The sequence below is a fragment of the Bos taurus genome, chromosome 24 (genome assembly GCF_002263795.3).
Source record: "Bos taurus isolate L1 Dominette 01449 registration number 42190680 breed Hereford chromosome 24, ARS-UCD2.0, whole genome shotgun sequence".
NCBI classification, from domain to species: Eukaryota; Metazoa; Chordata; class Mammalia; order Artiodactyla; family Bovidae; genus Bos; species Bos taurus.
In genome coordinates, this window is record NC_037351.1 from 62,123,120 (window position 1) to 62,147,698 (window position 24,579).

The 24,579-nt window shown below is 44.9% G+C and overlaps 1 long non-coding RNA gene across 1 annotated transcript in view; it reads left to right on the forward strand.

Moving 5' to 3' along the window:
- The first annotated feature begins 1,599 nt into the window (after nucleotides 1–1,599).
- Nucleotides 1,600–24,579, forward strand: part of LOC101904378 (uncharacterized) — a 36,285-nt gene continuing 13,305 nt past the window's right edge. Inside the window, exons 1-2 of the long non-coding RNA XR_003032389.2 lie at nucleotides 1,600–2,582; nucleotides 5,541–5,718. This is a non-coding gene — a long non-coding RNA (uncharacterized lncRNA). The remainder of the gene's footprint in view (nucleotides 2,583–5,540; nucleotides 5,719–24,579) is intronic.

Below are 24,579 nucleotides of genomic sequence, written 5' to 3' on the forward strand. Positions count from 1 at the left end.
TTCCATTTTAATTTACTAAGTGAAAGATATAACCTACTATGGATCTGATATGAGCAGTGTATAAATTAGTACAAGAAAATGTGTTTTCTGTATCAGATCTTGTTTTGGTATCATAGAATTAAAAAAAAAAAAAAGATCCTATACTTTGGGCTTCCCTGGTGGCTCAGATTATAAAGAATCTGTCTGCAATACAGGAGACCCGGGTCCTTTGCTTTAGCTCCAAAGAAGGGAAATCGTAGTATATACGACGTTTATCACATCGTCATGAGACATTTTGCCTCTACCCATAGCACCTCACATTAAGTGACAATGAAATAAATCCCTGTGTCTGTGTTCTACCAAATTAAAAGTCCTTATGTTTTAGGTGTCATGTGGACTCAAAAGAAAAGTAGGCTAACAAGTGAACAGGGAGCCTGGAAACGGAGCCAAGATAAAGGAAGACCAGAGTGACTCTGTCAGAAGCTGACAGTCAAAGAATATTCAACACAGTATTTTCCAAACAAAGAGGAAAAAGGATGATACTAGAAATTGCAGGTTAGTAAGATGCATTCTGAAAATTATGACCAACCTAGATAGCATATTAAAAAGCAGAGACATTACTTTGCCAACAAAGGTCCGTCTAGTCAAGGCTATGGTTTTTCCAGTGGTCATGTATGGATGTGTGAGTGTGACTGTGAAGAAGGCTGAGTGCCGAAGCATTGATGCTTTTGAACTGTGGTGTTGGAGAAGACTCTTGAGAGTCCCTTTGACTGCAAGGAGATCCATCCAGTCCATTCTGAAGATCAGTCCTGGGTGTTCATTGGAAGGACTGATGTTGAAGCTGAAACTCCAATACTTTGTCCACCTCATGCAAAGAGTTGACTCATTGGAAAAGACCCTGATGCTGGGAGGGATTGGGGGCAAGAGGAGAAGGGGACAACAGAGGATGAGATGGCTGGATGGCATCCCTGACTCAATGGACGTGAGTTTGGGTAAACTCTGGGCGTTGGTGATGGACAAGGAGGCCTGGTGTGGTGCGATTCATGGGGTCGCAGAGAGTCGGACACGACTGAGAGACTGAACTGAACCGAACTGAGGATGCATTCAGGCAGTCATTCATTTAAAAAATGGTTACTAGACATCTGTGCTGTATCAGTTGATACTTAGGGCATGAAGACTATGTTTCCAAACAGAAACACCCTGGACCCCTGTCTCTTGGAGTCATGGAGCTTACAAACTCAAGGGGGAAATAGACTCAAAGTGGATGCTAGTGCAAAGAGTGATTGCAAAATAAACTGCAGTCATCCTGGACACACACGTATGTGTGTGCACTCATCAGACTTTTTCAATAATGAGGCTTAAAATATTCGCTGATGATATTTGTTTTTCTCCCTTAGTGCAAATGTATATATATATAGCCTGCCTTTTTAGAAGTATCACAGACTTTAGAAAATAGATAATAATCATGGTCTGTTAACTTCCTTTTTTCCTCCAGGGAAAACAAAACTATTTTTAAAAAATTGGAAAAGCAGTATAGTAATTAAAGAGCATATGGGTTTCCCTGGTGGCTCTTGTGGTAAAGAATCTGAAAACCAAAGCAGGAGACACAAGTTCAATCCCTGGGTCTGGAAGATCCCCTGGAGAAGGAAATGGCAACCCACTCCAGTATTCTGGCCTGGAGAATCCCATGGACAGACGAGCCTGGAGGGCTACAGTCCATGGGGTCACAAAGAGTCGGACAGGACTGAGCAACTAAACAACAACAAGGTAAATAACATGGCTAAAAATATAGCTAGACAGACTGGAATCTGGATTTTGAAAGTGCTCTTCCATAGGCGTACTAAACAAGGCGTATCAAACAAGCTTGTGCGTGCCTGCTAAGTCACTTCAGTCGTGGCCCGCCAGGTTCCTCTGTGCATGGGATTTCCCAGGCAAGAATACTGGAGTGGTTGCCATTTCCTTCTCCAGGGGATCTTCCCAACCCAGGGATTGAACCCACATCTCTTATGTCTCCTGCATTGGCAAGGAGGTTCTTTATGCCACTAGGTCCACCTGGGAAGCCCACTAAATGAGCTAAGACTGCGGCAAATTAACCCAGGAAAGCACACGCATTCCCTAATTGGAGAGGCCTTCCGCAAACACCCTCAGAGGCCCAGGCGCAAGCTTCCGCCGCCAGTCTGTCCGCTCTCAGGCCGGGGTAGGGGGACACGCGCGAGGTTCGGCTGTGCCCACGGTCCAGCCACTGCACAAGCCGGCCGTCTCCCAGAGTTCTGAGTAATCGCCGGAAGCCCGGCCAGAATCAAAGCGGACGCGAAGCATCCACCCAGCTGGAAGAGCCGCCGCCGCCGGGGAAGCAGGAATCTCCCAGATACCCAGTGTGGGGGCGCTCCCGAGCCCTCGGGGTCCCCCGGCGGCCTCCTGGAGCCTGGAGCTCAGGCGGAGAGATGCAGGGACGGCGGGAGGCCGGAGGCAGCCGTGGTCAGGGAAGCGAGGGGACCAGAAGGACCACCGGAGGTGTCCGGGCGGAAGGGCCGCGGGGCTGGGGTCGCCCCGGTCCCCGCCGCACCCTGGGGACCCCGGCCCGCTTGGTTTGGGCCTCAAAGGTGAGTCTCCAAGGGTGGGGCTGGGAGACCCGAGCTCAGGAGCGCGGACCCGCCCTGGTCACAGGGTGGTCCCTCCACCGCGCGGCGGTTTGCCGGCAGGGAGGGCGCGGCCGGAGCTCCGCCTGGGCTGTGGTTCCTGGAGAAGGACGCGGGGAGGGCCCTGGCGGGGGTGAGGATCTGTGGGCGTCTGTGGTCCCCGTTCCAGGCGGGAGTGGAGCCTCGGGCGAGTTCCGGGCGGTGCTGGGTGCCGGCCGCCTCCAGACCAGCGCGGCCCCCTGCGGTCCAGCTCATCGGGTGTGACCAGCCGCCTCCCCTCCCCTCCTGTTCCTCCACATTCTTCTCTCTGTTCCTCCTTCCCTCTGTCCCTCCCTTCTTTCTTTCTGCATTTCTTGCATTCTTTTTCTTGTTTTTCTTTAACATCTTTCATCTATTTTTACTCATGGACTCCTGTCTCTCTTTCGCTGTGCTTAGTCGCTCAGTCGTGCCTGACTCCTTGAGACCCCATCGGCTGTGTGTAGCCCGCCAGGCTCCTTCGTCCATTAGATCCAGGTGAAATCCAGGCAGGAATACTGGAGTGGGGTGCGGTGCCCTCCTCCAGGGATCTTGGGGATCTTCCCAACTGAGGCCTCCCCTGTTGCAGGCGGATTCTTTACCAGCTGAGCTACCAGTGAGGCCCTCTCTCTCTCGTAAAAGAGTTTCCTTCCCGTTTGGGCTCCGCAGCAGCCACAGAATGGATTCTACATTCCCCCGATATGCCAGCCCCCTGGTTCCTGCTCCCACTAACTCTGCTGAGGGATTTGAGGTCCAAACTGCCCTCTGCAGCCCGCTCCCCAGGGCAGACCGGGGTGCTGCCTTCCTGTCCTCCTCCATCCTCCCCAGGTCCCTGGTCCCTCTTTTATGTCCGGTTCTCCCAGGACATCCAGATTGTCGGGTCCCAGTCTCTTGGCTTTTCCTCTCACTACCTCCAAACATTGGAAATTCCCAGAACGAGGTGGATTTTCCCCCCGCCGCCTCTTAGGCCTCCACTTGTTCTTTCTAATTTCACCCATTTACCTAGAGGTTCCTGGAATGAGGTGTAGACTGAGGGCTGTCAGTCTTTTGCTCTAGAGCCTTTAGTCATCGCAAGCCCCCTCTCTATGTTGACAAACACCCCTGGGCTGTCTTTGTCACAGGATCCCTTGAAATGGTATGTTCCACTCATCTCAAATGGAATGTAGCACCTTCCCCATTCCAAGCTGATTCATACACCTTCCTGTGGTTGGTGTCCCACCCTTTGGGTGGATTAGCTAAGAGCCTCAGCATGGTACTCGGTCCTCCTTGTCCTCGGGTGACCAGCCCCCCAGCCTGGCAGTTCCGTCTTCCACTCTCTAGTGCAGACCTTTCTGCTGTGTTGGGGAGGTGCTGGTCAGTAGCAGGGATCCCCAGTTTTTTTCTACACCAAACCATGAGCCACAATATTCTTCTAAAACTCATATAAAACATTTGTTTGAGAACAGTGCCTGGCTTCCTAGATCATAGCTCATGTTCCAAACTCTCAACCTGGTATGTGGGGCGCCTCTTTCTGGTCTCATGCCCCGTGTCTCTCATAGGAAACTGAGCTCACGTGCTTCCTGGGCTCCATGCAGACCCGGCCCTTCCTCTCCATCCTGTGCACCTGCTGGCCCTGACACTCTGCCTTCCAGAGCTCCTGCCCAGTCTTTGAGAACCAGCTTACTGCTCCCCTTCTCCTGGGCTTCTGCAGAGAATTCTTTCCGCTTTACTGTTGGCGTCCTTAGCACTTTGTTGTTTATCCTGGTATAGAGTGCAAAGCTGGCTTGAAACTGAACATTTATGCCTGCATATCTCCCCAAGGGTGGGAGCTCCCAGTCAGGAATTATGGCCTTTGTTTTTTACCTTGGTTTTCTTTCCTCCAGAATCTTACAAGGAAAGTTCAACATAAACGATCTTTGAACAAATTCCGTTTCGGATGTATGTATGTGTTAGAGGTAGAGGGTGGACCAGGGAGGTGGCCGGCATTCAGGGCCCCCAGGAGAAAAAGATGCTGAATACAGTCTGTCCTCCATTCGTTCAGAGGTTCCACTTCTGCAGAACTCACAAGAGACTGCAAAGAAAAACCTTAAGATGACCAATTGCCTAAAGTAAGTTCTTTAAGGAAAGGGAGGTCAGGGATTAGAGGCGAGAAGAATCTTGTCTGTAGTTTAGTTAAGCTGGGGAAAGGTCAAGGCTGGATCTGTAATGAGTGCCTGATTCAAAGTGTTCACCTGATGACTTGAGATCTGAGCTTCATATCCCATCTGTGTTCCCAGGGGGGAACGTTGCTTCAAGATTATGCCAGAGATGCCAAATTGAGGGAGAACGATCAGTAATAGGGGGATTCATCTCATACTTCTGGAGGTCAGAGTTCTGTAAGAGGTTGGCAGAGCTACTTTTTTTTCTCCCCCCTCTGGAGGCTCTAGGGCAGAGTCCAGTTCCTTGCATTTTGCAGCTCCGAGAGGCTGTTCTTTGATCTGTGACCCCCACATCATCCTCATCTTTACTTCCATCTTCATATTTCCTTCTCTGCCTCTGACCCTCTTGCCTTGATTTTTTTAAAATAGTGATTTATTTGGCTGTGCCAAGTCTTAGTTTTGGCACTTGGGATCTAGTTCTCTGACCTGGGATTGAACCTGGACCCCTTGCATTGGGAGTGCAGAGCTTAACTGCTGGACCACCAGGGAAGTCCCTTCCAGTCCTTATAAGAAGCCTGTGATTACACCGAGCTCACCCGGTGATCCAGGTGACTCTCTCTATCGCACGATCCTTCATTCAGTCTCACCCACAGGTTTCTGGGATTCGATGTGGATGTTTGAGGGTGCAGCTACTCTGCTGACCACACCCAGTGTCCACAGATGGGGTATGAATGAGCAGGTGACTAGTGGAGGGCATGGTTGATGTGCTTCTGTTTGGCTTTTGATACAGACCTCCACTGATGAATGCTCTCTGTGAAGCAAACTGCATTTTTGCCTTCAACTTATTAAAAATGTTGGCTGAAGAGGACCACTCGTGACACGTGTTCTTCTCTCTGCTGAGCCTCTCCTTTGTCCTGACCATGGTCTTAATGGGGGCTGAGGGGAACACGGTGGCCCAGATGTCCCAGGTATGTGGGCTTCCTCTGTGTTCTCATAGAGCTCGTCTGTTCTTACTCTACATTGGCTGATGGAAGCCAGTGAGGCCAGGAGATTGGAGGGGCCCTGAAGTGATGGAGAGAATGCAGACCTGAAAGTGGCAAGGAGAACTGTGTGAGATGAAACCTCCTGCTAGTGCTCATGGGATGCACTGAGTGTTATATGCTGCGTCTTTGATAAGCAAGGGAAATTGCAACTCTATTCCACAAAAAAGCCAAGAATTTCAACTTTGTTCTGTTTTAAACCTTTACCGATGTTATATTTCAAATGGAAGTGCATTCATGTAAATGAACTTTTTCTTTAATGCATTGTTTCTAGTATAAGGTTATGCATAAGTGGAAAAAGTGCAACACAAATGGGGACTTATATCTTCTGGAATTTTTTAGATATAATCTTATCTATCTATAGATCAGCCATATATATCAGTTCAGTTCAGTCATTCAGTCGTGTCCAACTCTTTGCGATCCCGTGGACTACAGCATGCCGGGCTTCCTTGTCCATCACCAACTCCCAGAGCCTACTCAAACTCATGTCCATCATGTCGGTGATGCCATCCGACTATCTCATCCTCTGTCGTCCCCTTCTCCTCCACCTTCAATCTTTCCCAGCATCAGAGTCTTTTCCAATGAGTCAGTTCTTCACATCAGATGACCAAAGTATTGTAGTTTCAACTTTAGCATCAGTCCTTCCAATGAATATTCAGGACTGATTTCTTTTAGGATTGACTGGTTTGGTCTCCTTGCTGTCCAAGGGACTCTCAAGAGTCTTCTCCAACACCACAGTTCAAAAACATCAATATGTGTGTGTGTGTGTGTGTGTGTGTGTATGTGTGTGTGTGTATAAAATCAACCAATATATAATCTGGTTGATCTGACATGGTTTATATATGACTTTAGATACAAATGAAGTGGGCTTTCCAGGTAGCTCAGTGCATAAAGAATTCACCTGCCAATTCAGGAGATGCAGGAGACCGGGTTTGCTCCCTAGGTTGGGAAGATCCCCTGGAGAAGGAAATGGCAATCCAGTCCTGTATTCTTGCCTGGAAAATCCCATGGGCAAAGGAGCCTGGTGGGCTACAGTCCATGGGGTCATAAAGAGTCAGACACGACTTAAGTGGCTGAGCACACACACATGTACCAGTGAAACAGTGGCTATTACTTTAGGGAAGTAGACTCCCTGGTGAAAGTGTCTCAGAAAACTCTCATATACACATCACATTCTCATGAATACCAGGGTGCACAGACCCTCCTTAGAATCTGTCCCCAGCCCCAGTTGAATATATATCTAGGACTTTCTCTGGTTTTGTTGTGAGTATTGTGGGTTCAGTTCATTTTTGGCTAGTTCCTTGGTCCGACTTATATTTCTCAAGATCTATAGGCCCCTTCCTATGTAGTCCATAGTAACCACGGGGTTTTAATCTATTGCCTGTAGCTTCCAAGGCGTTTCCCTCTGTCATAGCTTCTTCTGTTTGCTGGTCTCTTCAGTGTCTGGCTTCCACCCTGACACAAAGGGGACGGTGGGGGGAAACTTTTTTTTTTTTTTTTAGGCTCACTTGTTCAGTCGCGCTGTGGGGAGGGAGGGAGGGATGCTGCAAACAAATAACACTGGCATGCGCTCGCAGTGCCTCAGCCACACTGGGTCTGTCCCCGCTCACGGCGCGTGTAGCCTCCCTGCCCACACTGCTCGGGCTCTAGGTTGTTCCGCTGAGAACAATCTGAGGCCGGCCCTGGGCTGCATGCACCTCCCAGGTCCAAGCCGCTCAGGTTCAGGCACTCGGGTAGTCCTCAGAGGCGCAGACTCAGTTGGGCCTGCGTTTTGTGCTCTTCCCAGGTCCGAGCAGCTCAGGTGATGAGGTGTTTGGCGAGCGCCAATGCTGCGACTTATCGCCTCCCCGCCACTCGGTTATCTGAGTGTAAAACCGGCGCACCTTCTCAGGCAGATGTTGACCATCCAGACCCCCCAAGAAGTTTTAGTTAGCAAAGAAGCCTGCTTACAGTTTTATAGATAATGTCTCTCTGGGGCTGTGATTGCCCCCTCCCGGCTCTGGCTGCCTGTCACTGGAGGGGGAAGGTCTGCAGCCGGCTGGCTATCTCTGTTCAGTTCTTTGTTCCGTGCGCGGGCCAGGTGATGTCTTAGGTTGGGGCTGGCTTTTCGCGTGGTAGATATCCCACAGTCTGGTTTGCTAGCCCAAATAATTTCGCTCAGATAGTGCTCAGGGTATTCAGGCCAGATTCTTACTCTCAGCGATGCAGCCCGCGCCGCGCCTCCCTGCCCAGCCCCCACTTGCTAATGGCGTGTGCAGGCGTCTGCGCTGCTTCTCCGCTGGGGGAGTTACCGTAGGACTCGCAATCTGCGAGTTTTAATTGTTTATTTATTTTTTCTCTCTGTTATGTTGCCCTCTGTGCTTCCAAAGCTCGGCACAGATTCGGCAGTGAGAAGGTTTCCTGGTGTTTGGAAACTTCTCTCTTTTTAAGACTCCCTTCCCGGGACAGAGCTCCATCCCTCCCTCTTTTGTCTCTTTTTTTGTCTTTTATATTTTTTCCTACCTCCTTTTGAAGAGTTGGGTTGCTTTTCTGGGTGCCTGATGTCCTCTACCAGCATTCAGAAGTTGTTTTGTGGAATTTACTCGACGTTTAAATGCTCTTTTGATGAATTTGTGGGGGAGAAAGTGTTCTCCCCGTCCTACTCCTCCACCATCTTGGCTCCTCCCCCAAAACGTGTGTGTTTTAACTTGAGAAATTATTGCTCATTGAAGCAGAATAAGTGAAGTCGCTCAGTCGTGTCCGACCCTTTGCAACCCCATGGACTGTAGCCTACCAGGCTCGTCCATCCATGGAATTTTCCAGGCAAGAGTACTGGAGTGGGTTGCCATTTCCTTCTCCAGGGATCTTCCTGACCCAGGGATTGAACCCAGGACTCCAGCATTGCAGGCAGACACTTTACCGTCTGAGCCACCAGGGAAGTTCCCCAGAAGTTCTGAAGCGGAGTATCAGAACAAATAAATATATCCCCTCTCAAACTCTCCTGTCTGACTATTTATAATTTTCTGAAGCCAAAAATTGAGGTTTAATAAAAATAATGTTTATAAATATAAGTAATATTTTAAGTTTAGATTATTTTTAGTCATATTAAATAACAGAATAAAGACATTTTAAAATACCCTGCTCCCATATTTACTTCTCAGTGGAGTAAAACTTTAATATGTAACATTTTATTTGTTTTAATAGACACTTATTTTAACAAATGTTCATTATGCTAAATATAATACAAAGCTAAACAGGATATTCCATGGATAGAAAAGTGGAGGAAATTAAATATTTCTATTTGTGAATTAGGCAAATTTTGGATTCATGTGTAACTTGTTCATTTTCAAATACTACTTTCTAAAAGTGAAAAAGTACACTTGCAGTTAGAGTGAGAATACACATCTGTTAAAAAGTAGAGTCCTTTATAATCATTTACTCAATGGACTTGAGTTTGAGCGATCTCCGGGGACAGAGAAGGACAGGGAAGGCTGGCATGCTGCAGCACATGGGGTCACAAAGAGGCAGACATGACTGAGTGAGTGAACAGCAACAAATGGTTTTACAGTAATTGTTTTCAACACATAATCAGGAATACTTTCTAAATTATTGGTGTAACATTGTTGGTGTTACCAATTTTTAGTGATTTTTTGCCCAGGGAGCCCTAACGCAGGGCGGCCCAGCCACTGCCTGCAAAGGCCTCCCATGGCTGTTTGCTTCCTTCTACCAGAGCTAGCTGTGCTCTCCGCTTTGGTTTTTCACAAGCCAGGGCTCCTCCTGCCACTCTTCGCCGGGGGCCCATGGGAGGTGCCAGGTGCCCTTGGCTAGGTGACCCCAGCATGGCACCCCGCTGTTGTGTTGATACACTCCCGAAGCCTCCTTCCCCACGGGCAGTACTGCGCTGACCTAGAAATGTGTTTGCAAGGCTCGGAAAGTGTAGGGTGACACACGGCCCTGACTTGGGAATTGAGGCCCTTGGAGCAGGCTTGGTGGTCTGACCTCTGGGGAGCCAAACCCCAGCTATGAGGAGAGCCCTGAAAACACATTCTCTCGCCTGCCTTTCCTTCCTCCAAGATAGATAGCTTTCCCAGTCTCTCGTGTGCTGAGAGTCACACAGGGCTGGAATGCACTTGCTTTAATGTCATTATTCAGTAGCAATTGCCCCTGAGGCCCCACCTAGGTTGGGCTCCCACACTCACAGGCAAATCAAGGTGACCTCCAAATGAGTGAGCTCGTTGCATCAAGTGGCCAAAGTATTGGAGTTTCAGGTTCATATTTGTCCTTCCAATGTATATTCAGGGCTGATTTCCTTTAGGATGGAGTGGTTGGGTCTCCACAGTTCAAAAGCATCAAATCTTCAGCAGTCAACTTTCTTTATAGTCCAACTTTCACATCCATATATGACACATGGATAAACCATAGCCTTGACTAGACAGATCTTTGTTGGCAAAGTAACGTGTCTGCTTTTTAGCGTGCCGTCTAGTTTGGTCATCACTTTCTGTCCAAGTCGTAAGCGTCTTTTCGGAGAAGGCAATGCCAACCCACTCCAGTACTCTTGCCTGGAAAATCCCATGGACGGACGAGCCTGGTAGACTGCAGTCCATGGGGTCGCTAAGAGTCGGACACGACTGAGTGACTTCACTTTCACTTTTCACTTTCATGCATTGGAGAAGGACGTGGAAACCCACTCCAGTGTTCTTGTCTAGAGAATCCAAGGGACAGGGGAGCCTGGTGGGCTGCCATCTATGGGGTCGGACAGAGTCGGACACAACCGAAGTGACTTAGCAGCAGCTGTAGCAAGCCTCTTTTAATTTCATGGCTGCAGTCACCATCTGCAGTGATTTCCAAGCCCCCCAAAATAAAGTCTGCCACTGTTTCCACTGTTTTCCCATCTATTTGCCATGAAGTGATGAGGCCAGATGCCATGATCTTAGTTTTCTGAATGTTGAGCTTTAAGGTAGATCTTACACTCTCCTTTTTCACTTTCATCAAGAGGCTCTTTAGTTCTTCCCTTTCTGCCTTAAGGGTGGTGTCATCTGTATATCTGAGGTTATTGATATTTCTTCTGGCAATCTTGATTCCAGCTTGTGCTTCATCCAACCCAGTGTTTCTCACGATGTACTCTGCATATAAGTTAAATAAGCAGGGTGACAATACACAGTAAGTCAAGGCACCAGCAAGATCACAGGATCTGCAATCAACAGGGATCTTAGTGGTACCAGAGAGCCTTTTTTTGCCGTGCTGCAGGAGGTGCATGCTGCTGCTTTATTCTTGCCACCCTGGAGTTGCAGCTTCCTAAGTCCTTACCTAGGATTTGTTGGCATAAAGTTCAACCAGGAAAAACAGAAAACAAAACCTGTTTTAGTGTGTCTCTTGATATTTGGTTTTGTTTTTACATTTGCAAGAACAAAACACAGAAAATGAAGCAAAAGATACTTTCAAACATATATGGTTACCCGATTTAGAATTACTGATTCAAAGAGTGTCTGTAAAAATAAAATGTGACTTCCACTTCCAGCTTTAAGAGGAACAGCATCTGAACGTCCTCACCTGGCACTGGTAATTAGAAAGCTGAACAAAATACTCGAAACAACTGTTTTCAGGTCCTGGACAGCAGACCATGCAGGACTTAGTTCCTAGAGTGAAGATGGATACACAAATCCATCTGAAGACTCCCAGCTGTCTGCCTTCAGGCAATTTCCATGCTGCAGGTACAGGGAGGGGAACCCAGATGCAGCCCAGCAAAGCCCTGATCTGAGAACACAGGTGAGCCAGGGAGGAACAGAAGGTGATATGTGTGGGGCAGGGCATCAAAAAGAGAGCTACTCAGACAGAAAGAATGATTACAAGTGCCTAATGAGCCCGCTGAGACTCTGTCATCTGATCACACACGGGTTGGCTTCTCTAAAATGTCTATTCATGAGTCTTTTCTGGTTGTAATGTCTATTTTTTTTTTTTTTCCTATAGATCTCTTATTATTTGCTTAAAATACTTAGGTGATCTAATGTTGTTTTATATCTTTGCATATGTATGTGTGTGTGTGTATACTTTTTGATGTATTAACCCTTTGTCATACAATGGCCTCCTTTGATGTTTGTTATCGTTTTTTCTTAAAGTCTATTTTGTCTGATATAAGAATTACTATGCCCCCTTTCTTTCTGTTTTCATTCCTGTCAAATACCTTTATCTATCCCCTCACTTTGAGCCTTTGTGTATCCTTAAAGCTGAAGTGAGTTTCTTGTAGACAGCATATAGTTGGGTCTTTTTTTTTTTTTTTTTTTTTTAAGCATCTGTGTCTTTTTATTGGTGAACCCACTCTATTTGCATTTACACTGGGTATTGATATGTAAGAACTGACTCCTGCCATCTGAGTGATTGCTTTCTGGTTGTTTTTTGTCTCCATTGATTCCCTTTCCCTTTGTCTCTGCCTACTTTTGTAAATTGGTGGCTTTTCATCAGGGTATTGTTTCCCCTTTCTATATTTCTTGCATCTACTCTAGATTTTTACTGTGGTTATCATGGAGCTTACATTAAAATTTTATACCTAAAACAGTTTGTCTTGTGCTGATGGCAACCTGGCTTTTTTAGCCAATAAAGTGGCTCCGCCATTTAACTCTTCCTCTGCAATGTTCTGATGTTCCGGTTCTCTCTTTTATGCTGTGTGTTTGGTGATAAGGTATATTAGCTGTAGTTACTTTTAGTCATCCTTTCCTTGAGCCTTTATACTTGAGCTTGTTAATATACCATTCTTCTAAGTAATTGGAATTAACTAAATCTGACTATACATTTTTACCTTACCTAGTGTGTTATATACTTTTGTATGTGTTCATGTGTTACTTTGCATCTTTTTTATTCTGCTTGAACTTCTTCAGCATTCTTTGCAAGGCAGGTCTGGTGGTGATGAACTCCCTCAGCGTTTCCTTAGGAAAACCTTTATTTTCCCTTCATATTTGAAGGATAAGTTTGGTGAATAGAGTTCCTGGCTGGCAATTTTTATTGCTCTGCCTCTGAATATTTCATTTTACTCTCTCCTAGCCTGTAGTTTTCTTCTGAGAAATCCCCTGATAGCCTCGTGGGGTTTCCTGTATCAGTTATAGTCATGCCTGTAAGTAAATCAGACATTCCTATTTTAGATAGGAAAATTTAATCAGTATTTTGTAACAACAGTAAGGACAATTGTCGTGGTCTGGGCTCTGGTTGGAAAAGAATTTCCTGACATGAGACAGAGTGAGAGGGAAATAAAGTTTATTAGCGTGGGAGACGCTATTGGAACAGCAGGCCAGCTCAAGAGAGAACCGTCTTTGAACAGGGGCCCTTAGTCCAATTTTATACCCAGGGTACAGGAGCAGGTAGGGGTCTTGCGGGTCATTGCTGATTGGATAAGAAGCGGGGCAGAGAGTAAGGCAAAGACCTTCTCCCTATGGGGTAGGAGGGGAGACAGGTTGTACTGCTCAGGAGGACCTGAAATCCGTTAGTAGTTACGCCATGGGGGAGGGAAGGACGATCAGGGTCTGGTTCTCGTTCCTGACTTCCCTTCCTCCTTGGTTTTCTCTGCTCTTCCGTCCTTGGGTCTCCACCTTCCTCCCTCTCTTTATTTTTAGGGCCAATTCTTTGGCCCCTTTTGATACACTGCTCACATCTAACGATCTACCTATTTCCCTTCTCAGGCATTTGGGAACCCGGTCTCAGGGGAAAGGGGTGATGACCACTCTGGCTTCTTCAGGCTGTAGGGGCATCATGGGGCTCTAGGTTCCCTTTGCCTGCTCTCTGCCAGGATGCATTTACGGAGGGAGATGAGAGTCCATGGAATGATAAGGCACCTTGTTTCATCATTGTCTGGGTGTTGGCCAGGGAATATTCTTGTCAAACTATCACTTGGAGGTTTGTTGTATTCTAGAAGAAACAAACTTAACAAGAAAGTTAAAGATACATGGCCCAAAGATTGAGAGAAGCAGAGAAGCTCCCGAGGAGCTAGCCAGGAGAACCAGGACTAGACATTGGGTTGTGACATTAGTGTTTCTCTAGGTGCAAGAAGAGGCGAGAAGCTGGGCTCATAAAAACCTTTACCTGAAAACATCCGACTCTCTGAAGGCTGGTCCTTCTGGGTTATTCCCAGAGCACAGAGTGCCTTATTTCTTATCTCCACCCTGAACTCCTTTCAAGGTCAGCAGCTTGCAGTGGTCACGATGTAATCTTTGTAGACACAGCTGGCAAGGGCCAACTTCCAGTCAGCAGGGTCCCTTCATAACCACATATTTGACCATGCTTTGGGGGCATTTCAGGGCCCTCGTGTCCCAGGTCTAATGAAGATCCCATTGTCAGGCCATTGTGTGCTGTTACTAGACCAGACCTTGCAAGTAGCAAAAGTCTCAGGACCACACCTGTCTTACTAGCCTCTTGGCCCAGGAGAATATTCCCTCTTGTTGCTTCTTTCCATATCTAGAGTTACATTATTACATTCATTTATCTCATCAGTTCAGTTCAGTTGCTCAGTCATGTCCGACTCTTTGCGACCCCATGAATTGCAGCACACCAGGCTTCCCTGTCCATCACCAACTCCCGGAGTTCACTTAGACTCACGTCCATCGAGTTAGTGATGCTATCCAGCCATCTCATACTCTCTCATCCCCTTCTCCTTCTGCCCCCAATCCCTCCCAGCATCAGAGTCTTTTCCAATGAGTCAACTCTTCGCATGAGGTGGCCAAAGTACTGGAGTTTCAGCTTTAGCATCATTCCTTCCAAAGAACAACCAGGACTGATCTCCTTTAGAATGGACTGGTTGGATCTCCTTGCAGTCCAAGGGACTCTCAAGAGTCTTCTCCAACACCACAGTTCAAAAGCATAAGGAATTGCATATCAGCATTTTATCACATCAGTCACACATTTAGTAATGTAAGAAACAATCTTCTGTAACAAGCAACATGGAAAATAATATAGCTAGCAGGTATTAGTAAGGTCACAAGCAAGAATTTAAGTCAAGAACTTTCATTAGGTAGAGCCCAGTATACCCCAGGTCATCTGACACAGTTAAGTGATTATAGCCAGTTGTTAATCTCCTGGTTGTACATCATGGTGGACCTGACCTTTATCCAAAGATTGGTTACTGAGATAAGCTTTAAAAACAAACTTAGAGCGTCCTTTTAAATAACTTAATTAATTAAACCATTTAGCAATATAACGTAACAACAAGGAATGATTTCAGAAGTGAGTCGTGGTAAACACAGACCTTAACTAATGAAACTAGAACTTAATATTAAGTGAAATATATATTTTTTGTCATTGTGAGGGCATTAGCCCTGAAGCCAGGGAAGGCTTTAACCCATCAAATAAAAATGAGGTTTGTCAGGGAGCCGGGAAAAGCCAAGCGGCCGCCTTGGATTTCCCATAGCCCTGACTTCTTGATTTACAGCTACTGTTCATGCATTTTTAATTCCCCATTTTAGGAGTAGACTGTTGCCATGTTTTAAGGACATCAGAATAGCAAAATCTAACAGTGAGGGGTTATTTTTTTGTGGAGGCAGAATGAGCTTTTACACATTCTGTAATCTTAAATAATGCTTATTTACTTTACCAAAGTAACAAAAGATTTTAAAAACAAATATAAATCACTTAAAGGCAAAGAAATTCATAATCTGTTTTTGAAAGCTTCATTCTAAGAAAACTTTGTTCTCTTAACATAGTCAGTTCAGTCACTCAGTCGTGTCCGACTCTTTGTGACCCCATGAATCACAGCACGCCAGGCCTCCCTGTCCATCACCAACTCCTAGAGTTCACTGACTCACGTCCATCAAGTCAGTGATGCCATCCAGCCATCTCATCCTCTTTCGTCCCCTTCTCCTCCTGCCCCCAATCCCTCCCAGCATCAGAGTCTTTTCCAATGAGTCAACTCTTCGAATGAGGTGGCCAAAGTACCTGAGTTTCAGCTTTAGCATCATTCCTTCCAAAGAAATCCCAGGGCTGATCTCCTTCAGAATGGACTGGTTGGAACTCCTTGCAATCCAAGGGACTCTCAAGAGTCTTCTCCAACACCACAGTTCAAAAGCATCAATTCTTTGGTGCTCAGCCTTCTTCACAGTCCAATTCTCATATCCATACACGGCCACAGGAAAAACCATAGCCTTGACTAGACGAACCTTTGTTGGCCAAGTAATGTCTCTGCTTTTGAATATGCTATCTAGGTTGGTCATAACTTTCCTTCCAAGGAGTAAGCGTCTTTTAATTTCATGGCTGCAGTCACCATCTGCAGTGATTTTGGAGCCCCCAAAAATAAAGTCTGACACTGTTTCCACTGTTTCCACTGTTTCTCCATCTATTTCCCGTGAAGTGATGGGACCGGATGCCATGATCTTCGTTTTCTGAATGTTGAGCTTTAAGCCAACTTTTTCACTCTCCACTTTCATTTTCATCACGAGGCTTTTTAGTTCCTCTTCACTTTCTGCCATAAGGGTGGTGTCATCTGCATATCTGAGGTTATTGATATTTCTCCCGACAATCTTGATTCCAGCTTGTGCTTCTTCCAGTCCAGCTTTTTCTCATGATGTACTCTGCATATAAGTTAAATAAGCAGGGTGACAATATACAGCCTTGACTTACTCTTTTTCCTATTTGGAACCAGTCTGTTGTTCCATGTCCAGTTTTAACTGTTGCTTCCTGACCTGTATACAGATTTCTCAAGAGGCAGGTCAGGTGGTCTGGTATTCCCATTTGCTTCAGAATTTTCCACAGTTTATTGTGATCCACACAGTCAAAGGCTTTGGCATAGTCAATAAAGCAGAAATAGATGTTTTTCTGGAACTCTCTTGCTTTTTCCATGATCCAGCGGATGTTGGCAATTTGATCTCTGGTTCCTCTGCCTTTTCTAAAACCAGCTTGAACACTAGGAAGTTCACGGTTCACGTATTGCTGAAGCCTGGCTTGGAGAATTTTGAGCATTACTTTACTAGCGTGTGAGATGAGTGCAATTGTGTGGTCATTTGAGCATTCTTTGGCATTGCCTTTCTTTGGGATTGGAATGAAAATTGACCTTTTCCAGTCCTGTGGCTACTGCTGTGTTTTCCAAATTTGCTGGCATATTGAGTGCAGCACTTTCACAGCATCATCTTTCAGGATTGAAATAGCTCAACTGGAATTCTATCACCTCCACTAGCTTTGTTTGTAGTGATGCTTCCTAAGGACCACTTGACTTCACATTCCAGGATGTCTGGCTCTAGATGAGTGATCACACCATCGTGATAGAGAGTAGACTAAATCCCAGTTTAGTACCAGCTTACCAGATAACAAACAAACAAAATATGTTTATCGGTGAATCTTAGAAGTCTTTTCCATAAATCTTCAAGTAGCAGTATTCTTGCAAAGGCATCAGAATGAGACCATAGAAGGCGTGTTTAAAATCTGATTAAATTGCAATTGACAAAGAAGCGTGGTCATTGCTGTGATATGTAACACTTTAATATGATAACTAGAATTATAACTGACAACATTTTACCAGGACATATCTGATTCTCATGAATTTCACATAATTTCTAGGATATCTATATTAGTAACATCAACCATACAATATAACCTGACAAGATTCACTGCTCCTCCAACAATACTTCCCATGTAATTTAACATGTCAAATGAACTCAGGTAGTTTAATATCTCTCTTTGGGATGTCTCAGGGGCCCTCTGAAGCACCCCAAAGTTAGCTAGACGTCAAATGATTTAGGAAATGTTTTCAATAAATATCAAACGGGTTTATAGCACTCTATCAGATAGGATCATATAAGTCACTATGAAACAATTGTTACTCACTTAGCCAAAGGTAACAAAAGATTTCAAAAGTAAACATAGATCACTTTAGAGATAAAGAAACTTAAAATCCATTATCAAAGGCAATTCAACATCTCAAGAAAACTTGTATTTATGCACAAAACTCTTCCCTTGGGGTCCACTTCCCATAAAACCTCTCATCACATTCTGTACCCATTACTTTGTTCTCCCATCCTGAAACAGCCACCTGTAAGTCAGACCCAATTCCCTCTCCCTCCATAAAATGTAATTTCATGTCTCATATCTTTTTTACTGAAAACACACATCCTACTTTCCTTAAGCAACCAAGAACTGGCCTTTATATTAGCATTCTATATTGGGCGAACATAATTACCAGTGGTAATTTCTAAAGAAAATTCTAGAGAATGTCTCAGGATGGCATCAAACATTATTCATTAATAGTCTAAAATCTCTAGTTTCTCTCTAAGAGGAAGTTAGTGTTCAGTAATGCATGTTTCAGAATCTTATTTGGAAATGACCTAGCTATTCAATAAGCTTCTGTCACTTAGTTTAGCACACCCCTAGAAATTCAAGTTACCCCAATCTGGAGAGACTACTTTAGACAGGCATTCCTAAAATATAATTAGTCTTAATAGTTTATCTAAAAGTTCATATCTCACTTACATTTTTTATGAGTTTTTTTTTTTTCTAGAGGTACTTTCCTTGTTGACAAACTTGTAACAGATATAACAATATTTAACTTATAATAAACCTAGGCACAATTAAAATATTATGCTTAATGTTAATGACTCTTAGACATGTCTATATGAGATTAGCAAACAAACATTAATACTAGATATTTCATATTGAATATTTCCCAGTTCACGTGAATCTGATATTCATTTAGATTAATTGCACTTGTATTTAGAATTGTCTGATTTGTAAGTACTTATTTTTCTTTGAAGTGAAGTCGCTCAGTTGTGTCCAACTCTTTTCAACCCCATGGGCTGTAGTCTAACAGGTTCCTCTGTCCATGGGATTTTCCAGGCAAGAATACTGGAGTTCGTTGCCATTTCCTTCTCCAGGAGATCTTCCCGACCCAGGGATTGAACTCAGGTCTCCTGCATTGTAGGCAGACACTTTACCATCTGAGCCACCAGGGAAATGTGACCCTCAAATATATGGCCAGCTGACTTTCAACCAGCATCCTGAAAGGATAGTCTTTTCAACAAGTGGTGGTGGAACAACTAGAGAGCCGGTAAGTGAAACCAACCAACCCACTCCCCCCAACCCTTCCTTTAAGAACTTTTATTCTTCAAATTCTCTTTAGGCCAATAAAATTAGAACTCATTTACCATTTTGGCAATATTGTTAAAACAAACAAACAAAAGACACACATTAAGACATACATAAATTGAGACAGAAAGGCAGAAATCTCATAGTTTTCCACTTGACATTTAAAATGTCTCTTTGATGATCCCCCCCGCCACCCATTTTCTTGAAGTTCTAATTTGCCCAACGGAGAAGGCAATGGTACCCCACTCCAGTACTTTTGCCTGAAAATCCCATGGATGGAGGAGCCTGGTAGGCTGCAGTCCATGGGGTCGCTAAAAGTCGGACACAACTGAAGCGACTTCACTTTCACTTTTCACTTTCATGCATTGGAGAAGGAAATGGCAACCCACTCCAGTGTTCTTGCCTGGAGAATCCCAGGGACTGCGGAGCCTGGTGGGCTGCCGTCTATGGGGTCACACAGAGTTGGACACGACTGAAGTGACTTAGTAGTAGTAGTAATTTGCCCAAGGCTGAGGTCTCAGGCAAAGTGGGCTGTGTATTTCATGTATTTCAGGGACATGAAGAGGGTTAACTTCAAGCTTTTCCCTAGGCAGTCTTTTTAACAAACTTGTTGTTTTTAATTGCATATGCAAAAAGAACTTGTTTTGCAGTTTCCAAGAAAAAATTTTTTTTCAGTTTAACCAGTTTTCTCCAAAGTCTAAAGAATATCCTGGCCATCCTGTGTCAGAAAGTCACCTTTCCTTTCTGTAGTCATAGTTTTATACCTAAATTATAGGCCGAATAGTGCTCAAATTGACTCTGATATCAGGGGCAGATCAGCTGATAAAAATTGTGGATTGTCCCTCTGGTGGGAAGGGAGGTCTTTGTCCCATCAGAAGGATCTGAAGGGTTAAGGGAATTTGCAGGAGTGGGGGAAGCTTGGTCCTTCCCCATCCTGAGCAACAGGAGTAGTTAGAAGGGAATTCTTTAGGATGTTCAGGGGTGGGGGAAGCTTGGTTCTCTCCCCACCTGAGAGATAAGCATAGTTAGAAGGGGATCTTCAGAATGTTAGGAGAGCTTTTGATCCTTCAGGCTTTTGAATATAGGAGAAAGACCTGGACCAAAGGAAACCTCAGAATCCTCTCCAAGAGATCATGTGGGCATGAAAGGTCGAGTAGGGGTCGTCTAGGAAACTTGATGGAGAGAGACAGAGGGGGACAGGAGACAGGGAGGCAACAGGGAGACATGTGGCATGAGTCCCTGAAATCCAGATTCCGACTGAGGGCCCTGAAGGACTGAACGTAAGGAGATTCTGAGTTCTCTCACTGCTTTTGGCAAAAGCTAGTGTGCCTTTCAGAGGCCGTTTTTTGGGGTCCCCCATGGTGCAGAAGTGCAGCTGGGAGGAGTTGCCGCACTTCCAAGGTCAGGGGCGGCAGCTGAGAGGAGCTACCTCACGTCCGATGTAAGGAGCAGTGGCTGTGCTTTGCTGGAGCTGCCATGAAGAGACACCCCATGTTCAAGGTAAGAGAAACCCAAGTAAGACAGCAGGCACTGAGATAGGGCATGAGAGGACAGACAGAAACCACAATCACAGACAGCTAGCCAATCTGATCACACGGACCACAGTTTGTCTAACTCAGTGAAACTAAGCCATGCCCTCTGGGGCCACCCAAGATGACAGGTCATGGTGGAGAGGTCTGACAGAATGTGGTCCACTGGAGAAGGGAATGGCAAACCACTTCAGTATTCTTGCCTCGAGAACCCCATGAACAATATGAAAAGGCAAAAAGATAGGACACTGAAAGATGAACTCCCCAGGTTGGTAGGTGCCCAATATGCTACTGGAGATCAGTGGAGAAATAACTACAGAAAGAATGAAGGGATGGAGCCAAAGCAAAAACCACACCCAGTTGTGGATGGGAATGGTCTTAGAAGCAAGGTTCGATGCTGTAAAGAGCAATATTGCATAGGAACCTGGAATGTTAGGTCCATGAATCAAGGTACATTCAAAGTGGTCAAACAGGAGATGGCAGGAGCGAACATCGAATTGGACTATAAAGAAAGCTGAGCACTGAAGAATTGATGCTTTTGAACTGTGGTGTTGGAGAAGACTCTTGAGAGTCCCTTGGACTGCAAGGAGATCCATCTAGTCCATTCTAAAGGAGATCAGTCCTGGGTGTTCATTGGAAGGACTGATGTTGAAGCTGAAATTCCAATACTTTGGCCACCTGATGTGAAGAGCTGACTCATTTGAAAAGCCCCTGATGCTGGGAGGGATTGAGGGCAGGAGGAAAAGGGGACAACAGAGGATGAGATGGTTGGATGGCATCACCAACTCAAAGGACATGAGTTTTAACAAGCTCTGGGAGTTGGTGATGGACAGGGAGGCCTGGCGTGCTGCAGTCCATGGGGTCACAAAGAGCCGGACATGACTGAGCAACTGAGCTGAACTGAGTTTGTATTTGGGCCAGGCCTTTTGCAGGGCTAAATTTTCCAGTTTCTGAGAATGTAGCCAAGGGGTGAGTCTGAGAGAGGCTCCCGGGACGTACCAGAGCTCACTCTTGGCCTATCTGCCATAGAATGGGGTACTGAGGGTCACCGGCTGACAGAAAGGCCTCCCTTTTGCCCCAGTGATTGCCCCATGTGACTAATGCATGAAAATGGCCGACGGACCCAACAGTCGTGCCCGACAGTGAGAGGTGACCCCTAAGAACCATGCAGCTAGGGCACTGTGTGACCCGGGCAGAGACAGATTCCATACTTTTCACAAGTGCATGGGGAACATTCTCCAAAACTGACCATATGTTAGGCCGGAAAATAAGTCTACTCTAAATAGACTCAAATCATACAAAGGAACTTTTTCCTGTCACAAAGCAATGAAATGAAAAATCAATAGTAGAAGGAAAAGTGGGAAAATCCACAAGTATGTGAAGATTAAACACACTCTTAAATAACCAGTAGGCTAAAAAATAATTTAAAAAAGGAACTTAGAAAATACCCGGAGACAAATCAAAATATTAACAGAGCATACCAAAATGTATGGGATTCTGCAAAAACATCACCAACAGTGAAATGTAAAGCTGTGAATGCATACATGAAAAAGAAAGCTCAAATAAGCAACCTATCTTTCACCTAGGCACAAAAGGGAGAGCAGACCAAACTCAAAGCTAGAAGGAGGAGTGAAAATAGTAAAGATTAACTCTCAGATAAATATACAGAAGAGGAACACCAAAGAAATCAATTTTAAAGAAAAGTTACTTCAAACAGGTCAACAAAAGTAACAAATCTTTAGATATACTAAGAAAAAAGACAACTAAAATCAGCAACAAAGAGGAAACATAACTGCTGATAAGACAAAATAGCACAGTAAGGGAGAGCTCTGAGCAGCTGAGCGCTGTGAGATGGGATAACCTGGTGAAATTCTGTTATTTAAGCCTCAGTCTGTGATATTTTATTCTGGCAACCCTAGCAAACTAGCATAGCTTTATCCTCTTTCTTGCAAATAAAAGTTATGAAAATAGTGCCAAACCCCACAAAGTACATAAAGTATCCAAAAGGAGGAAAAAAGAAAAGGACAAATTACCTAGGGTGTTGAGAAAAATCTTTTTCTTTGTTTCTTATCAAAGTTAAAATAAAAACATCAAAACCACCAGAAAAGACTCATGAATAGACTTTTTAGAGAAGCCATACCATAACCGTGGTAAAACAACCAGAAAGTCATTCAGCTGATAAAAACAGTAAAATACTATAGTTAAATAAAAACAGTAAAATGCATTTTATTCTTTGGAGGTTTTTAAAAATTCAATTTATTGAAAATTCCAAAGAGGTTTTAATACAGGTACATGATTCAAGATACTGAAAATATGTTTTGCCTTAATCTGTGCCTCCTGTCATTTACCCTGTGTGTCTAGGTAGTATTTTGTTTCTTACGGATCCTTCTAGAATTCCTTATAAGCAAACATTAAAATATATTTCTCCTTCATGCCCTAATTCAAAACATAAATAGTGATATATTAAGCATGGTGTTTCGGTACGTGTTGCTTTTATTTATTTGACAATGCCTTGGAAGTTGTCCTCTATCAGGACATAATTTCCTGCACAGCAGTGCACTGAGCGGATGATGTAGTAGTATAATACTTCTTGCCCATCCACTTTGGGATGAACACTGATATGCAACCATCTGTTTATATTATGAACAATGCTGCAATGGAGAACTGTGACCTGTGCTATTCTGCTGCTAGCAAGTGTAGGATATATTTCCAAAGGATTTGTAACCTGGAGTATTTGTAACTGTGAGAGCATTTGATAAGATGCTACCAGTAAGAACCTTCTGAGCTACCAATGAGCCTTTCTCTTAAACTGCAACTTCATCACACCACTCCCCCACCTGTGTTTAAAACTGCTTTCCAATGCTTTCTAACCTTCAGAAACCCTCTATAATCTTCCCTTTCATCAACACTGCCCTTTATTCTTGGTGAAGTTACAACATCACCGGGTATGTACCTGTTGTCTCCACTCTTCTCTGGGTCCATCACTGCTCAACTCACTCCATCAGAGCTGGAGCCAATGTGGCCAGATAACTCCTTGAGTATAGAGAAATGGGTCATGGATGATCTGAACCAGGGAGCCTGGTGCCCAGGAGAGAGGGAGGGTCCGTAAGGGGTGTAACTGGGAAGAAGGAAAGGTATATTAGGTTTGATCCACGGTAATTTTTCAGGTGAAGATTCTATAGAGCCCAGACATGGGAGCAGGAGTCTTGGTTGGAGAATTTGTACTTGGGAATTTGTACCCAAATATCACAGCTAAAATGGGAGGCGGGGACTCCAAAGGGATCAGCATGTGAGTGAGTCTGCTGTGAACCTGCTGTGAGTGCCAGGGAGAGACACACACGGGCAAGGATGCAGCAGAGAGGCAGGAAGGCAACAGCAGGCATTCCAAAAGGAAGGAGAGAGCGTCATGGCAATAAGGACGTGTCACAGAAGCATGTGCCACAGAAGGGTGGCGGTAAATGGAAAAGGGATCAGAAGTCATTAATAAGTCCTGGCAAGTTGCTTCATGAGAGGCTAAGGGCAGAATCAGACCATAGGATACAATGAAAGACAGATAAAATCGGTAGGTAAAACCCATTCATGTTCAAATTGAGATTTTGTTAAGATGCTCTTTTAAGGAACATAGAAATACAATCTCAGATGGGAGGATGTTGAAGTGTAGGTGATGGCTGACAGAATGATTCCCTGCCTAGAAGACATCCCGTCAGCAACAGTTCTGTGCAGAGTCGGGCAGAGAGCCCATGACACCGGCGGATGGATGTGATAGGAGACACGTGTGGAAAAGGCTGGTGACCGGAGGTCTTCAGGGAAGAGGGAATTCTTGCAGACTACATGCGCCAGTGTGCAGATAACATCAAGGGGGAGCTATTTGGGTCTTAGGAATTACTTAACCTGAAAAAAATTACTTAAACTGAATTTTAAATTGGCACCATGTAAAGTGCAATGGCTTCCCTGGTGGTTCAGGTCGTAAAGAATCTGCCTGCAATGCCGGAGGCATGGGTTTGATCCCTGGGTCAGGAAGACCCCCTGGAGAAGAAAATGGCAACCCACTCCAGTATTCTTGCCTGGAGAATTCCATGCACAGAGGAGCCTGGTGGGCTACAGGCCATAGGAAAGCGTGGTAGGAATAAACCCAGGAACATGAGGAAGTGTGCTGTGTGCTGGGTTTTTCACCAGGACAAAGCCTGCCAGCTTTGGATCAACCCCTTTTGTCTCTGATCTTTTCTTGTATTTT